This window comes from Pan troglodytes, chromosome 6, assembly GCF_028858775.2.
Source record: "Pan troglodytes isolate AG18354 chromosome 6, NHGRI_mPanTro3-v2.0_pri, whole genome shotgun sequence".
In the NCBI taxonomy this organism is placed as follows: Eukaryota; Metazoa; Chordata; class Mammalia; order Primates; family Hominidae; genus Pan; species Pan troglodytes.
In genome coordinates, this window is record NC_072404.2 from 32847021 (window position 1) to 32872323 (window position 25303).

Below are 25303 nucleotides of genomic sequence, written 5' to 3' on the forward strand. Positions count from 1 at the left end.
CTCTTTGCAATTATCTGCCACCTTAAAATGCTGTGGCTTGTAAGGCTGCCTCTCTCTTGGAATATTTACAAAAGGTTAAAGAAAGTTCAAGAGGAAAAAAAGCATGTAGGCTAAGGTAAGGCAGAAGAAAGGGAAATTCAAAATCTGACATGTTTTATTACATGCTTTTTGTTACATCGTATTACATGTTTCTTGAAATTACAGATAATTATGCTAGAAGAAAAAATTTAGTCACACACATTTTGAATTCAAAATATGCTACATAGTTTTAAGAAATCAATCTACAATAGAACTAAGCAAATAAAGTATACATTGCATTAAGATAAAGTTATAATTTATTTTATTATAATTTAATTGTTAATCATAATAGTTACATGTTTAATCTTATTACTTGAAAGAGCCTATCTGACATCTGTGAGACCAGATCCAATAATGCCTGTGTTTTGTTTTTCTGCTGTTAAAGTCTTCAAATATTTTTTGGAAGATAAATTCTTATATGCACAGAATAAAATTTCTACTGAATTAATAAGAAAAACAATAGTAGTAGTAGTAATACCTTACACTTACACAGTGATTTATAATTATACCAGGTAGCAAGAACTGTGAAGGTCTGAGACTTTACCTTACCAGTCTGCAAACTAGTCTGCTAGTTTCATGGGTGCTGACAGAAGACACAAGACTCCTGGATCAAAGACAAGTGACAGTTTATTACTAATAGCAATGGCAGTAGCCAGAGCATCTTCATTTTCTTGTGGCAGTAGCCCAAGCCCCAGTTCCCACAGGGTGACACAAGGGCTACGAGACATGTGCACACACACTGGGTTGTATTACAGAAGAGTAACCCTGAGCTTAGAAAACCTCAATCTTTTCCCTTTGCTCCAGAGAAAGACATTCTCTCTTCCAAGGCTGTTTGCTATACCAAAATTCATGAAAAAAAGTCCAGAATAAGAGGCTAGCAGTGCCTCTGCTCACAAGACATGCATAAATATTTGAGAACTAAGGAGAGTTATGTCCCAATACTAGGGTGACCATATATCCTAGTTTGCTTGTGACAGTCTTGACCAATACTAGTTGTCTCAGCTTAATTATTAATAGCACCCCTTTTCACTCTCGCAAGTGTACCAGTGTGGACAAGAAATTATATAGTTACCACAGTTATAATTCTTTAAAAAATTACCTGCCTGGTCAGAGTACTGCTGATATCTACAGTTAGGGTTGGGTCAATCAAATAGCACAAGAGAGTAAAAGTCAAAAGGGGGAAAAGCAAATCATGCATATCATTTTAATAATATGCATTATTATATGCATAGAATAATATGCATTATTCTAAATGAAGAAGACTTCAAGCACTTATTTAGAAGAAAAGAGACTATTCCAGGAAAAATAAAAGCTGGTTTGATTGTGTCTTAACCACTTAAGACAAACCACTTAAGTGGTTTGAATAAGTCAAACCACTTAAAAATGGCAACTGAAGCTTTGCATAACTGGTACAGTAATTACACTATTTTGCCTGAATACTTGTCCTTCTTTACTGAAAAATCTCAGGTAATTTTTACCCTAAGTATCCCTGAAACTAAGAAATTTTCTGACTTCCATTTTGAGTTGTAAAGAATATTAAAACTTTACAGAATATTAAAAATTACCAGGATATTTCAGCCACATCCAGACAATTTACTCCTGCCAGGTTCCCCATTCTTTCTCACCCCTCCACACAGTTCAAGCTATTTGATTTTGACAGCATTCCACACCCGTCCTCATTCTCTTCCCCTACTTCCCCACCCTTGGGCTCAACTCTGACCCCTGTGTCTACCATCAATTCTGACCTTAGACAATAGTGATTTAATGAGTTTTCACTCAATACTATGGAACCAAGCTCAATTTATCCCTGGCTCAAATAGCCCAGTTCTATCTAGAGCACTTTGGTCTTATTCCATAGGTCATCAGTGTCCATCCAAATTTCCAATTACAGTAAGTAAATCCTTGATGGTCTCATTCCCTGAACTTAAATTGGTACTTCAGTCCTTGGGGATTGGGACCCTCCCATACACTTGTCAGGCCCCTCGCAGGGAAGAGAATCCTGCAGCAGATCATAAGTCCTGAACCAAGGGTTTGCCAACCTGACCATGCTGGTTTTCAAATATCACAAGCTTCTGGGTTCTCTGTACCTATGTTTTGCATGCCTGTTGAGGACCATTATCCCCACATGGGACTTTCGAGATACACGACATTTTACTGGAATATCTTCCACCCCATATACCTACCATGGAGTGCCCATGAGCATGGACTTTCTCTCTTAATTTACCCAGAGTCTCTCATGATAATGATCATTTCAAAGACCTCAGGTCAATTACAGTCTTATTCCTTCCCATTCTGCCAGTTCTGCACCAAGTGGCCTGTTCATACTTGACTCTATTCTGAAATGTCACTGAGAATTTTTGTATTGCTGTTCTCCTTTCACAACTATATCTAATGAATTAATTTCATTATTCCAGCAGGTTCTCTGTATGAAAACAACAAAGTTTAACAAAGTGTCTGTGTTGCAAAATGGTCTCAGTATGTGATAGATTATGAGAATGCCTAGACTTTGTTTATGAGTTTGCAAATTTTCAATTCATATGGGTCCTTAGGAAATTACTTAAATCTCAATGTAAAATAAAATAACAAAATTCCATAGAAAAAGTTGTATGTATATTATAATTGCAATTGTGTAAAGAAAAAATCATGGGTGTGAGCAAAGTCTAAAAAGCAATCCACAAACAGCAATATATTTCATAAACAAGTGAATAGTTAAGTTAGAGTAATGTAATTTTGGAGTTGTTTTCTTTTTTAAAAAATATCCATGTTGTGAGATCTAATTAAAATAAAGAGCTTATGCACAGCAAAAGAAACTATCAACAGAGTAAACAGACAACTTACAGAATGGGAGAAAATTTTTGCAAACTATGCATCTGAGAAAGGTCTAATATCTAGCATCTACAAGGAACTTAAACAAATTTACAAGAAAAAAAAACCCATAAAAAAGTGGGCAAAGGACATCAACAGACACTTTTCAAAAGAAGACATACATGTGGCCAACAATCATATGAAAAAAGCTCAACATCACTGATCATTAGAGAAATGCAAATCAAAACCACAATGAGATACCCCTCATACCAGTCAGTGGCTATTATTAAAAAGTCAAAAAATAACTGATGCTGGTGAGGTTGTGGAGAAAAAGAAATGTTTACACACTGTTAGTGGGAGTGTAAATTAGTTCAACTATTGTGGAAGACAGTGTTCCTCAAAGACTTAAAGACAGAAATACCATTTGACCCAGCAATCCCATTATTGGGAATATACCCAAAGTAATATAAGTCATTCTATTACAAAGACACATGTGTGTGTATGTTTATTGCAACACTATTCACAATAGCAAAGACATGGAATCAACCTAAATGCTCATCAGTGATAGACTGGATAAAGAAAATGTGGTATATATACACCATGGAATACTATGCAGCCATAAAAAAAAGATCATGTCCTTTGCAGGGACATGGATGAAGCTGGAGGCCATTATCCTTAGCAAACTAACACAGGAACAGAAAACCAAATACTGCATGTTCTCGCTTATAAGTTGGAGCTAAATGATGAAAACACATGGACACATTGTGGGGAACAACACACACTGGGGCCTATCAGAGGGTAGAGGGTGGGAGGAGGGAGAGGATCAGGAAAAATAACTTAGGGTAATAGGCTTAATCACCTGGGTGATGAAATAATCTGCACAACAAACCCACATGACACACATTTACCTATATAACAAACCTGAACATGTACCCCTGAACTTAAAATAAAAGGAAAAAAAATCCATTTTGCATTTTGAAAAGGAAAAGAAAATTATGATATGTATTTATCATAAGGTAATACTTTGTAAGCACACTGGGATAACAATGAAAAATACTGTAGTTATCAATGCTTCCTTTTTAATGAGCTCTTCCTTAATCAAATCTTGGTTTAGCTTTGTATTGATTTTAGAACATGCTCCCTTTCCTATGCACATGTGTGTTTTTCAAAGGCTGCAAAAGGTTAACAATTGTTATATATCATTATATACTAACAGTTGGTCTAATGACTAAGGATTGAATCAGCAATCTTAGTAACTTCCTCTTAGCTCTATGACCCTAGCAAAGCACTTAACCTCTGTTTCTCTTTCAAAAGGACTAACAACAATTGCTGAATTCGGAAAATATCTATAGACTATATTTATATTAAGAGCTTTCAGTGAAAATGAGAAATGAATGTAAACTCATAAAGACCCAGTTCAGATAATGTACTTCTGTAGTTTAACACATGAATTTTTTTCTTTTCTTTTTTTTTTTTTTTTGTTTCTTTTGTTTTTTGGGTTTTTTTTTTTTTTTTTGAGACAGAGTCTCACTTTGTCACACAAGCTGAAGTGCAGTGGTGCAATCTCGGCTCATTCCAACCTCTGCCTCCCGGGTTCAAGCCATTCTCCTGAGTCAGCCTCCTGAGTAGCTGGGACTACAAGCGCCCGCCACCATACCCGGCTAATTTTTTTGTATTTTTAGTAGAGACAGGGTTTCACCCTGTTAGCCAGGCTGGTTTCGAACTCAAGTCCTCAGGTGATCCACCTGCCTCAGCCTCTCAAAGTGCTTGGATTACAGGCATGAACCACCGTGCCTGGTCTAATACATGAAATTTTTATTTGATAAAAATGTGTTCTTAGATTGTAACTGAGATTACTGACTATGGAATTTAAGTTAGATTGTTATTATATTAAAACACTTTGGGCCGGGCGTGGTGGCTCACGCCTGTAATCTCAGCACTTTGGGAAGCTGAGGCGGGTGGATCACCTGAGATCAGGAGTTCGAGACCAGCCTGGCCAACATGGTGAAACCCTGACTCTACTAAATACAAAAAATTAGCCGGCCTTGGTGGCGCATGCCTGTAATCCCAGCTACTCGGGAGGCTGAGGCAGGAGAATCGCTTCAACCTGCGAGGCAGAGGTTGCAGTAAGCTGAGATGGCGCCATCGCACTCCATCCAGCCTGGGCAACAAGAGCGAAACTCCATCTCAAAATAAATAAATAAATAAAACTTTGCTAAATATCAGAACAACATTTTGACAAATTTTCAATGAAAGGCATAGTATGACATGTAGAAAACATATAATTTCCATGGGCCAAAGTTAGAATTTACCATTATAGAGAAAATAATTTCTTTATAGAAATGTTAAAGTTCTTCGGCCTCCTTGGGACTAGGTTTCCGCGGCTGCTGCGATGACCAAAATAAAGGTAGATTCGATGGGCCCGAGGCTCAGGAGGAGGCGTGCTCCGGGAAGCGCACCTACCAAGAGCTGCTGGTTAACCAGAACCCCATCGTGCAGCCCCTGGCTTCTCGCCGCCTCACGCGGAACCTCTACAAATGCATCAAGAAAGCCATGAAGCAGAAGCAGCTTCGGCGTGGGGTGAAAGAGGTTCAGAAATTTGTCAACAGAGGAGAAAAAGGGATCATGGTTTTGGCAGAAGACACACTGCCCATTGAGGTATACTGCCATCTTCCAGTCATGTGTGAGGACCGAAATCTGGCCTATGTCTCTATCCCTCTAAGATGAACCCGGGTGCAGCCGCAGGCTCCAAGTGCCCCACCTGTGTGATAATGGTCAAGCCCCACGAGAAGTACCAGGAGGCCTACGACAAGTGCCTGGAGGAGGTGCAGTCCCTACCCCTACCCCTATGAGGGGCTCCAATAGCACCTGGGCACCTGCTTCTGGAAGCTACTGGGCTGGCGGCGGGACGACCGGCTATCCTCTTGCCCACCCACACTGACGGCATCTTCCTAGTTCCCCAAGGCACGCCTTCTTCCCAGGCAGCTCTTACAGCCCTTTCATGAACGTAATGCCCGCCTTCTCTCCATCAGTGCCATTTCCCATAGAACTAAAGGGTGTTCCAAGAATGGGGGGTGGGGAAAGTAAATGCTAAGACTAAAAAGAATAAAAAATAAAAATAAAATAAAATAAAATAAATGTTAAAGTTCTTCTAGGCCAGACATGGTGGTATGTGCCTGCATTCTCAGCTACTCAGGATGCTGAGGCAGGAAGATCACTTGAGTCCAACCTGAGCAACACAGTGAAACCCCATCTCTAAAAAAATAAGTAAATCAGCCAGGCACAGTGCCTCACACCTGTAATCCCAGCACTTTGGGAGGCCAGGGTAGAAGCATAGCTTGAAGCCAGGAGTTTGAGACCAACCTGGGCAACATGGCAAGACCCCATTTCTAAAATAAATTAATTAAATTAAATTAACGTATTCTAAATAGTTCCACATATTCACCAGCTGTAATGGTAAATTAATAAAAATCCTGCTTTCACTGGGTGCGGTGGCTCACGCCTGTAATCGCAGCACTTTGGGAAGCTGAGGCGGGTGAATCACCTGAGGTCGGGAGTTCGAGACCAGCCTGACCAACAGGGAGAAACCCCGTCTCTACTAAAAATATAAAATTAGCCGGGGTGGTGGTGCATGCCTGTAATCCTAGCTACGCGGGAGGCTGAGGCAGGAGAATCGCTTGAACCCGGGAGGTGGAGGTCGCAGTGAGCCGAGATCACGCCATTGCACTCCAGCCTGGGCAAAAAGAGTGAAACTCCATCTCAAAAAAAAAATCCAGGCTGGGCACGGTGGCTCACACCTGTAACCCCAGCACTTTGGGAGGCCGAGGCGGGCAGATCATGAGGTCAGGAGATCGAGACCATCCTGGCTAACATGGTGAAACCCCGTCTCTACTAAAAATACAAAAAAAAAAAAAAAAAATCAGCTAGGCATGGTGGCACGTGCCTTTAGTCCCAGCTACTTGGGAGTCTAAGGCAGGAGAATCGCTTGAACCCGGGAGACGGAGGTTGCAGTGATCCGCGATTGCGCCACTGCACTCCAGCCTGAGCGACAGAGTGAGACTCCGTGTCAAAAAAAAAAAAAATCCTGCTTTCTCGGAAGTTATTGAAGAAATATTGCTGCAAAGATTAATTACCATTCTACTGTCTGAAAAGTGTACCTTCAAGCTGTTAAATTAGTGAATGGAGATCTATTATGACTTTAACAACAATATTACTCACCAGGGGGATTACTGCTATTAACAGTAGGATGTATCATTTAAGACATTAAAATTGAATGGAAATGTTTTTCAACCATTTAAATAAAACTCCTTGTTCTTTACTTCACAATGAAGCTTTCTTTTGCTAGCTTCTGTATTGTAGGAGTTTATGCAAGATTTTCCTGGTAGTACCATTTCAGATTACTTTTACATTTGTAAACCCCTATATTCCCATTTCTGTTTCATAGAGACAGAACTAGAGAGATATTAAATTGATATAATTTAGCAATGTTTGCAATCTCATAGGTGAGAACTCTATTCTAGCTACAAAATTACCACCATTACTATAAGCCAACTACATATCTCACGGTTAGACAAACTATTTGCATTCAAAGACCTCAGATGCTAAATCTGTTAGCTTTCTTCCTATATGTGCTAGATTCTATGTAGGGAACTTAATCAAATATAAAGTATATGGGTCACTACAGAAAGAGGAAGAGAATGATCTCTGTGTGTGTGTGTGTGTGTGTGTGTGTGTGTGTGTGTGTGTGTGTGTGTGTGTATCTATCTATCTATCTATCTATATATTTTTTTTTTTGGACACAGAGTTTCGTTTTGTTGCCCAGGCTGAAGTACAGTGGTGCCATCTTGGTTCACTGCAGCCTCCACCTCCCGGGTTCAAGCGATTCTCCTGCCTCAGCCTCCCAAGTAGCTGAGACTACAGGCATGCGCCACCACACCCAGCTAATTTTGTAGTTTTAGTAGAGACAGGGTTTCACCATGTTGGTAAGGCTGGTCTCGAACTCCTGACCTCAAGTGATCCACCTGCCTCAGCCTCCCAAAGTGCTGGGATTACAGGCATGAGCCACCGCACCTGGCCCTAAAATATTTTAAAATGATAAAATACTATCTCCAAAATTCAAATTAGTACAGATTTAAATTTATTTTAATTCTTAATGCTGGCCATGGTGCAAAAAGTTGGACACTTATATTCCCTTCATTTTGCAAAGTAAATTAGTACTTTTTGGAGAGCAATTTGTTTGTTTTGAGACAGGGTTTTGCTCTGTCACCAAGGCAGGAGTGCAGTGGCATGATCACAGCTCACGGCAGTCTCAACCTCCAGGGTACAAGTGATCCTCCTGCTTCAGCCTCCCAAGTGGCTGGGACTACAGGGGTGTGCCACCATGCCTGGCTAATTTTTTTCTTTTTTTTTTTTGAGACAGAGTCTCACACTGTCACCCAGGCTGGAGTGCAATGGCACAAGCTTGGCTCACTGCAACCTCCGCCTCCTGGGTTCAAGCCATTCTCCTGCCTCAGCATCCTGAGTAGCTGGGGTTACAGGCATGGATCACCATGCCCAGCTAATTTTGTATTTTCAGTAGAGATGGGGTTTCACCATGTTAGCCAGGCTAGTCTTGAACTCCCAACCCCAGATGATCCACCCACCTCAGCCTCCCAAAGTGCTGGGATGACAGGCGTGAATCACCGCAGCCGGCCAATATATATATATATTTTTCTTAAGTAGAGATGAGGTCTTGCTATGTTACCCAGGCTGGTCTCGAACTCCTGAGTTCGAGCAACTCACCTCCCTCGGCCTCCCAAAGTGCTAGGATTACAGATGTGAGCCACTATGCCCAGCCAAAAGCAATATGGTTAATGTGAATCAAGAGCCTTGTGAACAATCTCACCCTTTGACCCAGTACTACCACTTCTGGGAGTCTATCCTTAGAAAGTGACGCAAAATGCTGACTACCCCCAAAAATGTGCCAAAGATGTTAATAATAGCAAAATGCCAGAAATGATCTAAAAGTCCAACAAAAGGAATGTTAAAGCAAATTATGGTAATGCAAAGAATGAAGTATTTTGCAGCTATTAAAAATTATGCATGCATTGGCCAGGTGTGGTGGGTCACGCCTGTAATCTCAGCACTTTGGATGGCCGAGGTGGGTGGGTCACTTGAGGCCAGGAGTTCGAGAACAGCCTGGCCAACATGGTAAGACTCCAGCCTGGGCAACAGAGCAAGACTCCGTTTCAAAAAAAAAAAATTATGCATGCATTTATATATATATATATATATAAAAACATATATTTGTGTATATATATATATAAATGCATGCATAATTATATATATGTTATAGATATATAATTTTTTAAGAGACAGGGTCTCGCTCTGTCATTCATGCTGGAGTGCAGTGACATGATCACAGCTCACTGCAGCCTGTACCTCCTGGGCTCAAAGGATCCTCCTGCCTCAGCCTCCCAAGTAGCTAGGTCTATAGCTACATGCCACCATGCCGGGCAAATTTTTTTGTTTTTAATTTTTTTGTAGAGACAAGGTCTTGCTATGTTGCCCAGGCTGGTCTTGAACTCCTGGATTCAAGCAATCCTTCCACCTCTGCCTCCCAAAGTACTGGGATTATAGGCACAAGCCACCATACCTGGCTTGTACAAATATTTTTTAATGACAAGCCAAAATGCTTCTAATGAAATGTTAAGTGAAAAAGGCAAGATACAAAATTATATGTGCTCTATGATGTAAACAGGAATGGAGGGCAGGAAATTGGATTTAAAAATAAAAAGACCAAATAGAAATGATGACAACAATAATAGCTTCTAGTTTGAGGAGACCGTGGGTGAATTTTTTCTAGTTCTTCACACTTACTTTTCAGTACTTTCCAAACATTTTCCAAACATTTTATATTTACATTTAATGAGAATGTAGTATTTTTATAATGACAGAAAATGGGTTGGGAACTGAAAGCAAATAAGTTTTACTTTTTTTAGAAAATGGAAGGCATGAAGGTATTCAGATATAAGCAAATTTTTTAAAAAGCAAATACCTAAAAGTGAATGTAGATTGATCTTATTTTTGTTTTTGTTTTTTTGAGACAGGGTCTCACTCTGTCACTCAGGCTGAAGTGCAGTGGCACAATCTTTGCTCATTGCAACTGCCACCTCCCAGGCTCAAGCAATCCTCCCACCTCAGCCTCTTGAGTAGCTGGGGCTACAGACACCCTGCCATCACGCCTGGCTAATTTTTTGTATTTTTTGTAGAGATGAGTTTCACCATATTGCACAGACTGTTTTGTTTTGTTTTTTAAGTATGGGCACAGTGACTGGTGCCTATAATCCCAGCTACTCAGGAGGCTGAGTTGGGATGATCCTTTGAGCCCTGGAGTTCAAGTTGCAGTTGTCATAGGACTTTCTCCTTAGGGTTCTTGTCACACAACCAGGAAAGATTAGGTTCTCAGACACTTTGAAGGGTGAGAAAGGCAGGATTTATTGGGTGAAAAGGAAAAAAAAAGGAAACAGGGACTCTCAGAAAAGCAAGAGTCCTGCTGGCTGGCTTCCTGCCTCACAGACTGAATCCCAGGTTACCACCCAGGAATAGCAGAGGCCAGGCTCCTCCCCCATGCAAAGGGCACGAACATCCCAGGGCTCTACCCCATTCTCTGGGTGCACAGGCCAGTCAAAAGTTCTCCGTGGACCACTTTATACTTGGCTGTCTCACAGTGAGCTATGATCATGCCACTGCACTCTGGCCTGAGCGACAAAGCAAGACCCTGTCTCCAAACAAACAAACAAAAATATTCTCAGTAAGCTGGTACTACTGTTACAATTTTTTTTTAATTGGACTGAGACCTAGGTCCATTTGCAATTTCTTGCTTTTAATTGCTATAGCTTTCAATAAAAGAATAATGAGCTAAGTCACTTGTGTCCAATGTAACAATCAATAAAAACATGCAGCCTGTAAATCAAAGCACAACCGGGAAACATTTAAGCACATGGATCATTTCCCTAAGAAGTTACCTTTTTAAATCAACTTTTTAATGGCAAAGTGTTGGAAAAAGAAAAGATTATTGTACTTAGGGGAAAGAATGGAATAGATGAAAAATATCAAAACTGCTTACAAATTTACCAGTCAGTTCACATTCAAGTACAAGAATAAAAATTTAATTGGAAAATCTCTGTACTTACTAAAAATTATCTATATAAAATGAGCTAATAGCAGAAACACAATCATTTGTAATCAAAATTCGTATTTCCATTGAATGTGGCTGTTTTATTTACAGCAACACAGAGACAGATATAGAGAAGAATCCAATCTTCATGCTTTGGTAATGGTATCTACCTGGTCAAAGTGCTGGGAATCAGTGTCCAAGCTCTCTGGATATACTTACAATGAACATTCATTCATTTATTCACTGACCATTTCTATAAACCTTTATTGAATAGCTACTGCTACCTATCCAATATCATGTGAGTCTAAAACAACTAGAATATCAGTTTCAAAATATTTTGTGGGCACCACCTATGTATTTAGCACTCTGCTAAATATGGTAGCAATTACTATAGAGGAATGTGGAGAGGCAACTATCACTTCTATACAATCAGCATTTAAAATAGAATTTTAGAACTGAAGAAATATTAAAGCGGTGAGTCCTTACTTTTTTGAGTTAACACTGTTTAAGTGGAATGATAATTCTGTTAGATGGTATTTGTTTTCGTTAGTGGCCTTACTTAGGAAAATAAAATATTTGCAAACATATATGAGTTTCCTAACTTTATTTTAAAATATTACAAGTACATGAAATCCAAAAGTTTAGAAACTATTGTCCTAAAGGCCATAGAGAGAAAAGTATACATTTAATTCTACAGGCAGTTGAAATGGTCTCTGAGTATGGAATAAGACTGGAGTAGTACAATGTAATAATAGATTAGATGGTCGTTATTTGTTGACATCTTCTTAATTGACTTTAGAAAAGGTAATTTAGTAAAATTTTTTTTTAAAGTTTTAATATAAAAAGAAGAAACTTGGCTGGGCATGGTGTCTCATGCCTGTAATCCCAGCACTTTGGGAAGCTGAGATGAGCGGATCAATTGAGCTCAGGAGTTCAAGACCAACCTGGGCAACATGGCAAAAACAAAAAAATTAGCCTGATGTGGTGGTGCAAGCCTGTAGTCCCAGCTACTCAGGAGGCTGAGGTGGGAGAATCCATTGAGCCCAGGAGGTGTGGTCGCACCACTGCTCTCCAGCCTGGGTGACAGAACGAGACCCTGTCTCGGAAAAAGCAAAAAATAAAAATAAGTAGGATAAACTATTGCATAGGAGAAACTATTGAATAGAGTGATTTAATAGAGAAAATATGAAATACAAACAGAATGAGCAGGATATAAGTTTAAATGGTCCAAACTATTCCCAAACACATACACATACCTATATAACACAGAGATTGTAAAACTAATAAGGTTAGTGTGTTTGTACTGAACTGAGATATCAGAATCAACTCAATACATTAAGTATATTCTGTTAAATTCTATTGTCAAAATCTAAGGTTAAAAAGTCATTCTTTTTTTTTTTTTTTTTTTTGAGACAGTCTCACTCTGTCCTCCAGGCTGGAGTACAGTGGTGCTATCTCGACTTACTGCAACCTCTGCTTTCTGGGTTCAAGTAATTCTTGTGCCTCAGCCTCCTGCAACAGCTGGGACTACAGGCACCCTCCACCAAGCCGGGCTAATTTTTGTATTTTTAGTAGAGATGGGGTTTCACCATGTTGGCCAGGCTGGCCTCGAACTCCTGGACTCAAGCATCTGCCTCAGCCTCACAAAGTGCTGGGATTACAGCCATGAGCCACCGCACCCAGCCTAAAGAGTCATTCTTGAAGTGTTGCCTCTAAATTTTCATTAATATAGTTATTTAATATTTTATTGATTTATTTTTAGAGACAGGATCTCACTCTGTCACCCAGGCTGGAATGCAGTGGTGTGATCATAGCTCACTGCAGCCTAGAACTCCTGGGTTTAAGAGATCTTCTTGTCCCAGTCTCCACAGTAGCTGAGACTACAGGTACACACCACCATGCCCGGCTAATTTTTTTTTTTGAAAGACAGGGTCTCACTTTGCTGTCCAGGCTGGTCTTGAGCTCCTGGCATCAAACAATCCTCCCACCCCGGGCCTCCCAAAAAGTGTTGGGATTATAGGCATGAGCCACCACAACCATCCCCACCTCTGTGATTATCTTTTGAATACTTTTTTTTTTTTTTGAGACGGAGTTTCACTCTTGTTGCCCAGGCTAGAATGCAATGGCGCAATCTCGGCTCACCGCAACCTCTGCCTCCCGGGTTCAAGCGATTCTCCTAACTCAGCCTCCTGAGTAGCTGGGATTACGGGGATGCACCACCACGCCCGGCTAATTTTGTATTTTTAGTAGAGGCGGGGTTTCTCCAAGTTGGTCAGGCTGGTCTCGAACTCCTGACCTCAGGTGATCCACCCGCCTCAGCCTCCCAAAGTGCTGGGATTACAGGCATGAGCCACCGCGCCTGGACTTGAATACATTTTTATAAACATTAACTTGTAGACATTGCATGTGCTGTCTGGTTCCAGCCTTGATCTTCAAATAAACTTTTCAGGGTGCTGCATTTGCGGTTCCTTGAGTGAACCTGTCTGGAAACTACCATCTGCCCCTGGAATCAAGCTTTTGTCCTCAGCAGTTAGCAACTTCGATGGCATTACCATCCCCATGCAGCTTCTTAAACATACGGAGGCCTGACCCCAGCCCGACTCAATTAAAATCAGACATTTTGGTGATGGCACCCAGAAATGTATAGTTCCTAACTTTCTCTACTTTGCAGCCGAAACTGAGAACTACTGATAATAGGTAGAAATCAGTTATTTCCAAATTTATCACATTGACTTGACATTATTTCTCTGTATTATTTCTCTGTATTTCTGGTAAACCATAGCAGGTACCCAATAATTTCATTAAAAATAAAAACCCAGGCCAAGCAAGTTGGCTCACACCTGTAATCCCAGCACTTTCGGAGGATTGCTTGAGCCTGGGAAGTCGAGGGTGCAATGAGCTGTAATCGCGCCACTGCACTTCAGCCTGGGTGACAGAGCAAGACCCTGTCTCAAAAAAATAAAACAATAAAAGCCGGGTGCGGTGGCTCACGCCTGTAATCCCAGCACTTTGGGAGGCTGAGGCAGGCGGATCACCTGATGTCAGGAGTTCAAGACCAGCCGGGCCAACATGACAAAACTCCATCTCTACTAAAAATACAAAAATTAGCCAGGCATGGTAGCAGGAGCCTGTAATCCCAGCTACTTGGGAGGCTGAGGCAGAAGAATCACTTGAACCTGGGAAGCAGAGGATGCAGTGAGCTGAGATCGCGCCATTGCACTCCAGCCTGGGCAGCAAGAGTGAATCTCCAACTCAAAAAACATAAATAAATAAATAAAATAACAAAATAAAATAAAAATCCAAACTCCATACCATGGCCTAATGGCCTACTGTGATCTTTCCCCAGCCTGTCCACCTTATACCTCCCCACTGCCCCCTGAGTATCTTGCAAACATGCCAAATTTATTCCTACCTCTAGGCCTTTGCATTTATCATCCCCTCTACAAGAAACACTTCTCCCAGTCCTTTATTTCTCTGGCTCTTTTTTTTTTTTTTTTTTTTTTTTTGAGACAGAGTCTGGCTCTGTCACCCAGGCTGGGGTGCAGTGGCATGATCTCAGCTCACTGCAACCTCCACCTCCCGGGTTCAAGCTATTTTCCTGCCTCAGCATCCTGAGTAGCTGGGATTACAGGTGCCTGCCACCATGCCCAGCTAATTTTTGTATTTTAGTAGAGACAGGGTTTCACTGGTTGGCCAGGCTGGTCTTGAACTCCTGACCTCATGATCCGCCTGCCTCAGCCTCCCAAAGTGCTGGGATTACAAGCATGAGCCACTGTGCCCGCCCTCTCTGGCTCATTTTCATCACAGAAGTCTTTACTCTGTACTTAGAAAAGTCCTTTCCTGACCAGCCTATGTAAAAATAACCACTCCCTTTATGGTCTCTCTTACCGCCTACTGTCTTATTTCCTTCATGGAACTTACCTCTACCAGATATTAACTTTCTTATTTATTATCTACTTATTTATTGTCTGTTCCCAACCACCTCCACACTAGATTGCAAATTCTAAGAGAGTCAGAACAGAGAATCATTGATAAAATGTGGAAATCACTTTTTTTTTTTTTTCTGAGACAGGGCTTGCTCTGTCACACAGGCCCGAGTACAGTGGTGCAATCATGGCTCACTGCAGCCTTGATCTCTAGGTCTCAAGTAATCCTCTCACCTCAGCCTCCCAGGTAGCTGAGACTACAGGCACGTGCCACCATGTCCAGTTAATTTTTAAATTTTTTGTATCAATGTTGCCCAGGCTGGTCTTGAACTCCTGGGCTCCAGCAATCCTCTCATCTCAGCCTCCCAAGTAGCTGGGACCACAGGCATGCACCACCACACCTGGCTAATTTTTGTTGTTGTTGTTGTTGTTATTGTTGTTGTTTTGGTAGAGATGAGTTTTTGCCATGTTGCCCAAGATGTTCTCAAATTCCTGAGCTCAAGTGATCCTCCCTCCTGGCCCTTCCAAAGTGCTAGGATTGCAGATGTGAATGACCACACAGGGCCTCAGTAAATATTTCTGAATTAATGTGAATAAGCATTTAAATGAATGAATGATAGACTACTGAAAAGTTCAAGAACACCCTGACCTTTTAGTAACATATGTATATTACTCTCTGATCACCCTATTTCTCTTTGAATATGTGCCAATAAATGTTCTGTGCCATTTGTTAAAGTCAATGTCGATTTTACATCATCTACCAAGATCAACTTATGTTTCCCAAAGTCAACAATTTCTTTTTTTTGAGATGGAGTCTCACTCTGTCACCCAGGCTGGAGTGCAGTGGCGTGTTCTCGGCTCACTGCAAGCTTCGCCTCCTGGGTTCACGCCATTCTCCTGTCTCAGCCTCCCAAGTAGGTGGGACTACAGCTGCCCGCCACCATGCCCAGCTAATATATATATATATATTTGTATTTTTAGTAGAGACAGGGTTTCCCTGTGTTAGCCGGGATGGTCTCGATCTCCTGACCTTATGATCCACCTGCCTTGGCCTCCCAAAGTGCTGGGATTACAAGTGTGAACCACTGTGCCCCGCCAAGGTCAACAATTTCTAAAGGTACTAAAAAACAAGTCTCAATAATTTTCAGCAAGATATGAAAATCACATGCTATCCTGCTGAAAATTATTGGGACTTGGATGTTGATAAAGTATGAATATTATTCATTCTGCTGTATTATATTTAATAAAGTTACTGACATCTTTTTAGTTTAACCTTTATTTCATTAGATTAGAAATAGAAATAATCTTTATTTAAATTCATATATTAAATATATATGTTTATATATTAAAACGAGTTAAATTAGTATATCATATTTTCATTTCCTTTCAATATATGCTAGAAAGTTTCAATTTTTTTATCTTAAAAGGTCAACAGTCCTTACAGAAGGATCAATTTCTAATTCTATATATAATGAAATTTAGTGTGGAAAAGACTTAAAATACAGAAATTCACTTTATAGAGAATATTTAAAGAATCCATCTATTCCGTAAAGTAAGCTTCAGCTAATGGCTCATGTAAGAAACAGGATAAGAAAAGTATCAAACAAGATGGAGTAAATGTATTATCATGTGGCATCTATTACTGCCTACTACTCATACCATAACATTTAACTGACTTTTTTGAGTGGCTTGCATTATATTTAGATACTCTTTGATCATACACATCAACCCTGATAAAATGATCATAGAGAACTTTGCAAATCATGTAATAGAATTCAAATCTTAAGAGCAATGCAATGCCATTGAACAAGCATTCTAAAACAATGAGAAACTATTAGATTTGGTATTTTAGAAATTTCACTCTGCAGGATGGAGAATGGAGTGAAAGATATCAGGGCTCAAGACAGGGAGTCGCAAATGAGAGCTAGCTACCCACCTAAAATAGAATAGTGGCAATGAACATGAGAAAAAGCAAGCAGATTCTAGAAAGACTTAAGAGGTAAAACAGAAATTAATTAGCACTGTTTATTATATCTTGTCCCCTTCTACTTATACTTTTTGTGCATTTTACATATAGGGAGGGGATTCAAAGTTTACAAACTAAAGCTAGTTCACATTAAATACTGGTGGAAATAATATCTTGTTTCTATTCATTTCAAAATCTTAGGGGATTTATGGAAGCAAAGCTTTCAACAGATTCACAGAATACTGATTAGATGTAGCATCAAACTATTTACCATGTATGCCAAGAACAATCACCGAGGAAAGGACAGTGTCTTCAATAAATGGTGCTGGGAAAACTGGATGTTCACACGCAAAAGAATGAAACTAGACTTTCATGTCTCACCTTATACAAAACTCAACTAAAAATGGCTTAAAGACCCAAAGCATAAAATTGCTAGAAGAAAACATAAGGGACACACTTCAGGACATTGGTCTGGGAAAAGATTTTATGAATATGACTTTAAAAACACAGGCAACAAAAGCAAAAATAAACAGATGAGATTATATCAAACTAAAAAGCTCCTGTACAGCAAAGGAAACAACCAAGAGAGTGAAAAGACAACCTACAGAATGGGGGAAAATATTTGCCAACTATTCATCCTGCAGGGAGATTAATAGCCAGAATATGCAGGAAAATCAAACATCTCAACAGAAAAACAAAATAAAACAAAGAATCCAATTTAAAAATGGGCAAACAATCTGAATAGACATTTCTCAAAAGAAGATATACAAATGGTTAACAAATACATGAAAAAAATGCCCAACGTCACTAATCATCAATGAAATGAAGATCAAAACTACAATGAAATATTATCTCACCCCAGTTAGGATGGCTATTATCAAAAAGACAAAAAATAACAAATGCAGGTGAGAATGCAGAGAAAAAGGAACTCATACATTGTTGGTGGAAATGTAAACTAGTACAGCTACTATGGAGAACAGTATGGAGGTTCCTCAAAAAATTACCAGTAGAACGACCAAGTGATCCAGCAATTCCACTACTGGGCGTTTATCCAAAGGAAAGGAAATCAGTATATTGAAGAGATATCTACACTCCATGTTTACTGCAGCACTATTCAAAATTGCCAAGATATAGAATCAACCTAAATGTCCAACAACAGATGAATGGATAAGGAAAATATGGAATCCCGTCATTCACAGCAACATGAATGGAACTGAAGGAAAATTATGTTAAGTGAAATCAGCCAGAAACAGAAAGTTAAACACCACATTTTCTCACTCATATGTAGAAAAGCTTTAAAAAAAAAAAAAAAGATCTCCTAGAAATAATAAGTAGAACAGAGGTTACTGGAGACTGGAAAGAGCATGGGGAAGAAAAGGATAAGGAGAGACTCCTTAAAGGCTACAAAATTACAGCTAGATAGGAGGATAAGTTCTAGTGTTCTATAGCACCTTAAGATGACTATAATTCGCAATCGTATGTATTTTCAAATAGCTAGAAGATGTGAAATGTCCCAACAAGAAGAAATAATAAATGTTTGATATGATGGAATGCTAATTGCCCTGATCTGATCACTATACATTGTACGTACTGAAACATCACATACACCCCATAAATATGTACAATTACCATGTGTAAATTTAAATAAATAAAAGAATATTCACCATGTAATTTCTTTTTATTACTTTTTTTGTCTTTTTGTTTCTTTGTTGGTTTTTTTTTTTTTTGGTTTTGTTTACTTTTGTTTGAGATGGAGTCTCCTCTATCGCCCAGGCTGGAGTGCAGCAGCATGATCTCGGCTCACTGCAGAACTCCACCTCCCAGGTTCAAGTAGTTCTCCTGCCTCAGCCTCCTGAGTAGCTGGGGTTACAAGCGTGCACCACCATGCCTGGCTAATTCTTATATTTTTACTAGAGATGGGGTTTCACCAGTTTGGTCAGGCTGGTCTCGAACTCCTGACCTCAAGTGATCCACCCACCTCAGCCTCCCAAAGTGCTGGTAGGCATGAGCCACTGAGCCCAGCCCATTTTTTAACATTTAGGGACAGGGTCTCGCTCTGTCACCCAGTGCAGTGGCATAATCATAACACACTGCAGCCTCAAACTCAAGGGATGCTCCCACCTCAGCCTCCCAAGTGGCTCTGACTACAGGCATGTGCTACCATGCCTGGCTATTGTCATGTCATTTCTTTTGTCCCTTTTACAACTAGTAAGACATAACTTAGAGATAACTTATACATGATACATATGTATTATATAAGACATAAGTTGACAGTCAGGTACAGTAGCTCACACCTGTAATCCCAGCACTTTGGGAGGCTGAGGCAGGAAGACTGCTGGAGCCCAGGAGTTTGAGACAAGCCTGGGCAACATGGCAAAATCCTGTCTCTACAAAGAAAAATACAAAAAATACTAGCCAGGAGTGGCACACGTTTATAGCCCCAGCTACTCAGGAGGCTGAGGTGGGAGGATCACTTGAGCCTAGGAGGTAGAGGCTGAAGTAACCATGATCATGCCACTATACTCCAGCCTGGGTGACAGAATGAGACCCTGTCTCAAAAAAAAAAAAAGGAGAAGAAGAAGACATAGGCAAGCTGACAAACAACAATATCACTTGTTCAGGCACCAGCCTCCCTATGGCTCTTCCCTAAAAAATGCAATGCAGGCCAGGTGTGGTGGCTCACACCTGTAATCCCAGCACTTTGGGAGGCTGAGGCAGGCAGATCACTTGAGGTCAGGGGTTCGAGACCAGCTTGGCCAACATGGTGAAACCTTGTCTCTACTAAAAATACAAAAATTACCTGGGCATGGTGGCACACGCCTGTAGTCCCAGCTACTCAGGAGGCTGAGGTAGGAGAATCGCTTGAACCTGGGAGGCAGAGGTTTCAGTGAGCTGGAATCGAGCCACTGCACTCCAGCCTGGGTGACAGAGCGAGACTCTGTCTTTAAAAACAACAACAACAACAACAACAACAACAAAATGCAATGCTTCATAATAATTGCAAGGCCTTTATGTTCTTTCCTGCATATTTCTGCATATCCAAATCCAGTATATATTCCTCAGCTTATTTCAACCCCATGCAGCCTCCCAGATCCCAGAATCTGGGAGTAACAAATTTTCTCCTTTTCAGAATTCCCATTTTCCTCTTATGGCACTTCATATTCTACTTAGTGTAAGGGCTTATCTCCAGTAGATGGTAAGCATCTTGTAATCAGGGTTCTTGTCATTTCCACTTTAAGTTACCCACAGAACTTGGCAGCACTTGGCATGTAACAAAAGCTCCAAAAATATTTATCAAATGAATACATCAATAGCTATTTCCAGCTGCTCTTTCCGCCCTGCCTTGTTTCAACATCAGTGGACATGGTGATCACGATAGACATGCTGCTAGAGATCAAAGCCTCAATGGGACCTTTTGAATTATAGGCTGCGGGGGAGGGGAAGGCTCACTGACAACTTGGTAGAAACTATGCCAGATATTTTACTTAAAAAGATACTGTTGGGCAGGCACAACGGCTCCTGCCTGTAATCCCAGCACTTTGGGAGGCCAAGGCAGGCGGATAACCTGAAGTCAGGAGTTCGAGGCCAGCCTGGCCAACATAGTGAAATCCCATCTCTACTAAAAATACAAAAAATTTGTCAGGCATGGTGGCAGCCACCTGTAATCCCAGCTACTCGGGAGGCTGAGGCAGGAGAATCACTTGAACCCTGGAAGTGGAAGTTGCAGTGAGCCGAAATCGCATCATTGCACTCCAACTTCGGCAACAAGAGCGAAACTCCTTCTAAAAAAAAAAAAAAAAAAGATACTGTTAAGCCGCAGGTCTAAACTTTGATTTATAATCTGTCTAACAATCGTCCTAATTGAAATTTTTAGTGTAATAATTCCAATCACCAGTTTATCTTGGAACCTGGTTATCCCAGCATATCAATCCGTACATAAGAAATTGATGCAGGCTGGGCTGGGCATGGTGGCTCATGCCTATAATCCCAGCACTTTGGGAGGCTGAGGCGGGCGGATCACGAGCTCAGGAGTTCGAGACCAGCCTGACCAACATAGTGAAACCCCGTCTCCACTAAAAGTACAAAAATTAGCCCAGCGTGGTGGCACGCACCTGTAATCCCAGCTACTTGGGAGGCTGAGACTGGAGACTCGCTTGAACCCAGGAGGCGGAGGTTGCGGTGAGCCAAGATCGCACCATTGCACTACAGCCTGGGGGACAGAGTGAGACTCCGTTTCAAAAAAGAAAGAAAGAAAGAAAGAAAGAAAGAAATTAGCTCAAGCTAACCAGACTGACTGGGTTGCCTGTATTGAAACTCAAGATAGTATTTTAAAACATTAAAATAAATTTTGAGCTTCACATGCAATTTATAAGTAGTTTTCTAAGGAATTCCGTTTCCAGAAAACAATCATGTTGAAATCCCAAGAGAGAAAACGTTAATTTCAAAAAAAAAAAAAAGACAACCGTTAAAGACAATCAGATCCACAAAACTGGCAGCTGCAGCAGTTTTCAAAATGTCTAAACTGCTTCAACAGGAAGCCAGCCAAAGTTCTGTCCATTCAGGCATAGAACAAACTTACCCTTTTAATTCCTTTCTTACTGTGTGGAATACTGTAATACTGCTGTATTGTGAATGCTCTCTAGGCCTGATACTGGGTCAAAGGTGTATTTGGCTTCTAGGGTTTTAGGAAAAACGAGTTTAAGCTTCTGATACCCCAGCATATTTGGATTTGTAGCTGAATCCTTTCTAGCTGTATTAAATAACTAAAAAAACAAGGCCATTTTTTCTTTAAAAAAAAAGTTGATACTGTGGTATGTAGGGGTAAAATGGCAATGGTATCTGGGACTTGCTTTAAAATACTTCAGCAAAGGGGGAAAAGGAGATGACAGATGAAGAAAATGACAAAGTCTAGACAGTAATTTCATTTGTGTGGTGAGTAGATGGCAGTTCATTGTACTACTTCTCTAACATTTGTGTATGTTTGGATTTTTTCTTTTTGAGTGTTACTTTATTGCAATAACAATTTTAAATTAAAAACAGAAATCTGGACAAACAGTGCCTAGAGTCCTGAATCATTCTTGAGAACTGCAGGGTGTATTCCATCTTAGTGTATCTTAGTTTAATTCTAGACTCATGTCCTTAAAGCTTGCATGTTGGCTCTCAGCTTTGCTGTTTCCTTAAAAAAAAAAAAAAAAAAAAGGGTTCACTGGGTGTCGTGGCTCACGTTTGTAATCCCAGCACTTTGGGAGACTGAGGCAGGCGGATCACCTGAGGTCAGGGTTCGAAACCAGCCTGCCCTACATGGTGAAACCCTGTATCTATTAAAAATACAAAAATTAGCCAGGCGTGGTGGCGTGCACCTGTAATCCCAGCTTACTCAGGAGGCTGAGGCAGGAGAATCACTTGAACCTAGGAGGTGGAGGTTGCAGTGAGCCGAGATCACGCCACTGCACTCCAGCCTGGGCGACAGAGCAAGACTCCATCTCAGGGAAGAAAAAAAAGGTGTCTTTTTTAGCAAGGCATGATGGCACATGCCTATAGTCCCAGCTACTAGGGAGGCTGAGGTGCAAGGATCTCTTGACCCAGGACAGAGGCTACAGTGAGCTATGATTGTGCCACTGCACTCTAGCCTGGGTGACAGAGCAAGATTCTATCTCTAATAATAATAATAATAATAAATTTTTAAAATGTTTTTTTCCGAAAGTCTAACTCAACCAAGTGAGATGTGCCTGTGGTCCAGGGCACCAAAACACAGTCAGAAATTTCAGGATGGTTCATGACTTCATATCTCATTTCTAAGTTTTGCAGACACAGTATCTTCTTGGTAGAGGTAGCTTGCTTTCTATTTGTGGTGGACATGTGTTGCTTTTGCTGTCCAGGATTTACACTGCTTCCCGTAATTTAAAAAAATCCCTAGATTTCCATTTGGGGATTCACCCTAGCCCCATTCTCAGTCCATGATGAGGCCGATTCTACCTTTGGATGTGGGGGTGGAGTTTAAGATCAAGAGTAAGTCAGAGCATCCCATTCCCCCAGCCACTGACTTTTTCATAGATGGGCACCTGACCTAAGTCAGGCCAATCAGAATTAAGGGAGGTTCAGGTCTTAGACTTAAACCTATGTTTGTGCTGCCAGGAAGTGAACTCTCTTTCTCATGTGATTTGGTATTGGGTTAATGTGTTCTTGTAGGGCTTGAAGCCATCATGGATGGCCTGCCAATTAATTAAATACAGCAGAAAGTAGCAATATAGCCAATGGATGTGAAAAGACGATAGGTTCTAAAGACATCATGTGAGCTCTGACCAGCTGCCCTTGAAGACTGTTCCTGTCCTTTCTGTTATGTGAGCCAATAAATTACCTGAGTGCTGGCTAATCCATAGTTTAATCACTTCCTCTTATAATTAAGCCACACTGTATAGTCAGATAGCTTGATAATATAGCACTTTCTAAGGTTTGCATGCCAAAACAAGATGCATAAACTTAAAGCATAATTCTTACTTATCAAAATACATGAATGAGTTCTGGAACTGTGGCGTCATGGTCATTAAATTCTGTGATTAATTCAACCAATATTGCATGCCTATTTTGTCACTGTGCTAAGTGCTGATTCTAGCAAGATAAGGGCAGCTCAGCAACGGAAAATAAATGCAGCCCCTAAATGTTTTAATTTGCTCAACTGACATATCTAGTTATTTTTGAAATTTTTATAATGAAACTTTTTTTTTTTTTGAGACGGAGTCTCGCTCTGCCGCCCAGGCTGGAGTGCAGTGGCGTAATCTAGGTTCACTGCAAGCTCTGCCTCCCAAGTTCACGCCATTCTCCTGCCTCAGCCTCCCAAGTAGCTGGGACTAAAGGCGCCTGCCACCACGCCTGGCTAATTTTTTGTATTTTTAGTAGAGACGGGGTTTCACCGTGTTAGCCAGGATGGTCTTGATCTCCTGACCTTGTGATCCACCTGCCTTGGCCTCTGAAAGTGCTGGGATTACAGGTGTGAGCTGCCGCGTCCAGCCTATAATGAAACATTTTAAGAGCATTTCAGTAACATAACTGTTACTAGTCAGACATCCTCCTAGATATTTGGAGGTCCAGGTGACATACTCAGGCTAGGTTTTTAAGAACAGGGGTGGGAATTTGAGTAAGAAACTCTACGGCTGCTAAGTCTAGAAACTATGAAGATCCTAAAGATAGCTTCTGGAAAGAAAGCTGAGAACAAGCAACACAATCCCACCAAAGCAATAATATGAGGGGACTGTACATAGGGTAAGAGAGAAATAAATGGGAGTCAATGGAGAAATTGGGAGCAACTGGTTGGAAGAGAAGATGGAAGAAGACGGAGAACCTCTGAGACCCTGGTTATCACATCTTCAATCAATACTTGGGAAAGGGCTATGGAGGTGCTAAGCTGTTTCAGATAATAGTAGAAAAATATTGGAGAGCCATTTTTAAACTTTTACTACTTTAGTAAAAAAATGTACTCATCTAAATGAAAATCAAAGGTCATAGGAAGAGGAAGAGAACCCACAGATTTCCTTTTTTTTTTTTTTTTTTTTGAAGACAGAGTTTCACTCTGGTTGCCCAGGCTGGAGTGCAATGGTGCAATCTTGGCTCATGGCAACCTCCGCCTCCCAGGTTCAAGCGATTCTCCTGCCTCAGCCTCCCAAGTAGCTGGGATTATAGGCATACGCTACCATGCCTGGCTAATTTTCTATTTTTAGTAGAGACGGGGTCTCTCCATGTTGGTCAGGCTGGTCTCAAACTCCCGACCTCAGGTGATCTGCCCGCTTCAGCCTCCCAAAGTGCTGGGATTACAGGCGTGAGCCACTGCACTGGCTTCAGATTTTACTGTTACATACTTCTGCTTCTTTCGATGGAAATGACAAATTAGCCACACCATTCCAACAACCTTCCAAAATGCCTTTCAGTACTGCAGAAGCTGGAACGCTAAATTCATATTTTCCCTATACTCCCCCACAGCAAGAGTTCTAGAATTAGGACCTACCAATAAGATGCAATCATGTGAGATCTGAAAGGTGGAAGAGATATGATGGCAATCACCCTGCTGCCCTCTCTGTATGGTTAGGGAGGAGAGATGCTGGGTTTTTCTGCAGCAGAGTTCCAGCATACTGTCACTAGCTTTGTGAAGCTACTGTGGTAAGTTCTTATATTCTACAGTTCCATGGCAGCCTCCTGATTCCTCACCTTCATGATCAAGTAGCAGCTAAAATGTCAGGCCAGTTTATCAGTATTATTCTGGGAGTCACTCCTGCAAGCCCAACCTTGAGCTCACTACTCCAATTTTATGAGGACCTAATTCCCTATATTTAAATCTCTTTCTTCATAGAAGATCTAGAATGATTTCTGTTTCCTGAA

General features: G+C 40.8%; 1 long non-coding RNA gene and 1 pseudogene across 1 annotated transcript in view; one reads left to right on the forward strand and one right to left on the reverse strand.

The window, feature by feature from the left end:
- The window catches only part of LOC134810419 (uncharacterized), a 141646-nt gene that overhangs the window by 96189 nt on the left and 20154 nt on the right, over positions 1-25303 (reverse strand). The gene's annotated exons all lie outside the window — the stretch shown is intronic.
- Positions 5276-5804, forward strand: LOC107976051 (H/ACA ribonucleoprotein complex subunit 2-like; annotated as a pseudogene).